The 4,409-nt window shown below is 32.3% G+C and overlaps 1 pseudogene across 1 annotated transcript; it reads left to right on the top strand.

The window, feature by feature from the left end:
* Positions 1-219: 219 nt before the first annotated feature.
* On the top strand, positions 220-4,004 carry LOC114268724 (aromatic aminotransferase ISS1-like; annotated as a pseudogene). The gene is made up of 5 exons (XR_014364979.1): positions 220-339; positions 1,145-1,301; positions 1,974-2,081; positions 2,343-2,401; positions 3,755-4,004. The product of XR_014364979.1 is annotated as an aromatic aminotransferase ISS1-like (transcript).
* Positions 4,005-4,409: the final 405 nt, after the last annotated feature.

The following is a 4,409-nucleotide window of genomic DNA, read 5'->3' as shown; positions in this document are numbered from 1 at the left end:
ATTAGTCTTAAAAATAATACATTTTATTAGATGTCTAGTTGTTAAAAGAAAATTTCACACACATTTAGAAAACCTGAAGTTCGAATAGTTTGATATACAAAAGACTATCCCTATCATACCACATTCTAATTTAGTTCCTTGTATATGGGTCTGTAGGCTGCAACATAATCTGATATCAGTTTTTTGGCTGTATCACTGAGCAACTGATATATATATATATATATATATTATTTTTTCTACTGGCTTCTTATGATCAAATTATTTTCTTTTGTTTTGCAGCTGCGTCAAGAAAACAACTTACATAAATCTTCAGTGATGGTTACTGCAGGGGCAAATCAGGTGACCATGCCTACTGTCTATTTGTTTTTTTATTTTGACCTAGTAAAAATAACAAATGTGTCTGGTCAATTTGTGCTCTCAATGTTGGTTTTTAATTTACGTGGGAACATGTTGAGGAGTGAGAAGGCCAACATAAAGCCGTCATTGCCTCATTATGCATATGTGCTGGCTTTTACACTTGTTTTGGTTTCTCGTAGTCACTATTTTCAGATGCATTTTTATCTTATTGGTGTCCTTCTTGCTAAGTTTTAGGAAACCATATTTATTTAAATTCGCAATAAGGTCATTGCCCTTTAAAACAGAAAATTGTGACCTTTTGAGTAGTATGCACATTGGGTGTTTATGAGTCATAATTTCCCTAAGAACAAGCAGATAAATATGCCTAAGGTTGCCACGTTTTCCTTCTGGTGTTTATAGTCTTATTCTGATTGGTAATATCTGGCATGACGATGTATGGAAGATCACAAAATGTTTACATGCTTGCATACTATGCAATATTCTTTCTTTACACATTGCAATGTTGCATTCTGTTTTCTTTTGTTAATTTTCTTGATTAAAAAATAGATTTCCATACTTACCAAAAAAATTGAAAAAAAGAAAAGAAAGAAAAGTTCCACATATGTCTAATGCGATGGCCTTCCTTGCCTTCATTTAAAAGTCTGTTTTGATACTTAAATGTTCAGTGTTTGCTTAGTATAGGATGAATATTAATCTTATGAAGTTTTTCAAAGTTTAAAACAGAGAAGCTTTCACCCATCCATCCTTCATAAATTCTAAAAAAAGCTTTTACCCATTCTGATTACAGGCATTTGTGAATTTAGTTCTCACATTGTGTGATGCTGGGGATTCTGTAGTTATGTTTGCACCATACTACTTCAATGTGTACATGTCATTCCAGATGACAGGTGTTACTAACATTCTGGTGGGTCCTGGTAATCCAAAGACACTTCATCCCGATGCAGGTATGAAGTTTGCATTGTGCATGACCTGAAAAATATCATAGTTCTTTTTCCTTGTCAATTTCTCAAGGAATCTTGTTGAGTATTCTGTGCCAGATTCTTGCTGAACAACATAAATTGTATGTATAAAAATATAATTTTGTTATTTGATGGAAGTGTTTCTGCAACGTACATTATGATTGATGAATTATGTTTATATTTAGAATTGGGCACTTTCCTGAATTGATTAATTGCCTTAAGCCTGTGGTTTCATCTGGTGGTGGCTAGAGCAGGCTGGTGACTTTTAAAATGCTTATGGAAGCCCATTTTAATTACTATAGTATCGTGGACCCAAAGACTAGTAGAAAAAAATGAAATGCTAATATCTTGAATTTAATTTGTTTTCAATTTTGATGGAAAACTGGGTTGGTGATTTTCCATTACTTGAATATCTTGTATTTCATTTTTCTTTTTATTTGAATCATCCCCTCCTATAAAAGTTTTTCTCTTTTCATCTTTTACAATGGTTTTTGATATACTAGTGTATCTATGGTGAAGTATTAAAGCCCTTAACTCTCTGTTGTAAGAGAGTATTGGAGAAATAATTTTTATTCGATTTAATTAAGGTACAGAGCATATCAAACAAAACATCACATAATTTTTTGTTGTTCATTTATCAGATATTTTGCTTTTCAGACTGGCTAGAAAAGACTTTGCGGGAAACTAAACCAACCCCAAAGCTTGTTTACTGTCGTTAATCCTGGAAACCCATCCGGAACTTACATTCCACTGCCTCTTCTCAAGGTCTCTCTCTTTCTCTCTCTGTGCATATATGTAAACATTTTTTTTTTGATAAGTACATAAATGCATACATAAACATACACGCGCACACTCATTATTGGAATCAGGACCAATCTTGAAGCACGTACCAAAACAAACAAAAAAAAAGAGCCATCTTGATGCTTGTTGCTAACTGAGTTGAGCAAACTATTTTTCTCTGCTTGTCTTAAAATTTTTTATTGAATCCCTAACTTGGTGTTTTATTTTCTTTTTTTTTTTGAGTAGAGGATTTCAGATCTCTGTAGGGATGCAGGATGTTGGCTTGTTGTAGATAGTACATATGAGTAAGTATATTTTTTCTTATTTCTGAACACTTGCTATTATTCTGCTTTCTAATGTAAATCGTTTTACCTTGTTTAATGATATTGCTAATTTTTTTAATAACAAAAAGATGTTGAATTCATGAGTTAAATATGAAATGTATATATCTATTGTGAATGTGATTATTTCATCAAGGACGAGTGCATAATAGAGCTTGTTGCCGATTTCATGTTATAAATACAATAGTGCTGGAGCTTATTATTGGTTTGTGTTATAGATACAAGGGTGCAAGTTTCTAATTCATTCCCCTGAGCTTTTATTGTAACATAATTCATCATAGCTTTGAACTTCCAATGTGGCATCAGGGCATGACTTAATGTAGAAGTACTACCGTTGGCTTGTAATAATAAATTTTGTAATTATAATGTAAAAATGATTAGATTTTTTTTTTTGTCTATTAATAGAAAAGAAAAAAAAAATCAACATGAGGTGAGGACTGTAGAATAAGGGACATGCAAGAAATTTTTTTTGGGGGTGAGAGGAAAGAACCTTAGCAAAAAAAGAGACACAATAATAGTTTTAAATATCAGCAGAGAGAAGAATCCTTTTGTTTTGAAGGGGACAACATAAAATAGTAGTTTTAGATGTGTTTCAAAATTACTATTTTTTTGTACAACTATATATGGATGTGGTGTTAGAATAGATTGTCTGGAATAATTTTCCTGAATCTCATGCCATTATGCATAACCTTGTAGACTTTACCCTGCTAAAGTTTGAAATAAGCACTGGAATAATTTTCCTGAATCTCATGTCACTATGCATAACCTTTTAGGCTTTTACTCCAGTAGAGTTTGAAAGTCTTCTTCTTCTTTTTCTTCTTCTTCTTCTTCTTCTTCTTCTCTTCTCTCTCTCTCTCTCTCTCTCTCTCTCTCTGCGGATGCTGCTTCTCTGCCATTTTGTGTAGTCCCCGGTCATTATGTACACAATGGTTTGACATCACTGATCTCAGGCCAAAAAATAAATAGAAGATCTAGCACAGTTACTATGTCTCATGCTACCAATTCATCATATCATGTACATAATAAATTATTCAAGAAATGGGAAGTTTGCAACTGGAGTATATCTAATAATCATCATGCATTTTGCATTTAAAATATAAAAGTTCAAACACTAAAAATGACTTGTTACTTACGAAAAGGGGGATAAAAAATGGATTGTTGGTTGGGTACTCTTTTATCATTCTGTTGCACTTTAAAGGTTATTTGCTATTAATTCTACTGTTTGCTCAGTTTTCTAGAATATGACTTGGTTATATTTTCATTTGTTCCTGGGAAGAATACAGAGGTATTTAGGAGTATTAAGAATTACATGTGCAGGTACTTTATGTATGATGGCCTCAAACACTCGTGCATGGAGGGCAATCACATAGTCAACATTTTTTCGTTTTCTAAAGCTTATGGAATGATGGGATGGCGAGTTGGATATGTGAGTAATGCTTACTGTTTCTTATGTTTTTTATATTGATCAAGAAATCAAATTGTTTCGATTAGAAATAAATATGAATGTTATTACTTCCTTTTGAATTGAAAATGGAGCTTGCTTTCAATAAATATCATGATCAAATGACATTAATTAGCTTGCATTCTTTCATTTCATTGGTGATTATCACTTCTAACCTCACATTACACTACTAATGTAGTAATGTCTACCTTTTGGAAGTCATCACTACATGACTTATGGTACAGTAACAGTATCTGTTTTATTTTATCTGCTTAACTTGGTGGGTGGGATGATAAAAAAAGTAGTTTTCAAAAATGGTTGTTAATTGCTTCTGGTTTCTTCCTTTGCCAAAAAACAAATCAATAAATTGAAAGAAAAAAGAGGCTTTCATACTTCTCCATCATCCTATTCTTTCCAAAAAAATTTGCAAGCCATCTAGGAATCTAAATGACAGGTGTTACAATCATATCTTTTAGTTTTTACCATGCTTTGCAATACTGTCCAAAACTTCTTCTTTACGAACTCTTTTTG

Source organism: Camellia sinensis, chromosome 3 (genome assembly GCF_055761805.1).
Source record: "Camellia sinensis isolate YWXY chromosome 3, ASM5576180v1, whole genome shotgun sequence".
NCBI lineage: Eukaryota > Viridiplantae > Streptophyta > Magnoliopsida > Ericales > Theaceae > Camellia > Camellia sinensis.
The sequence above is the reverse complement of the archived record's forward strand: the minus strand, read 5'-3'. Positions and strand labels throughout refer to the sequence as shown.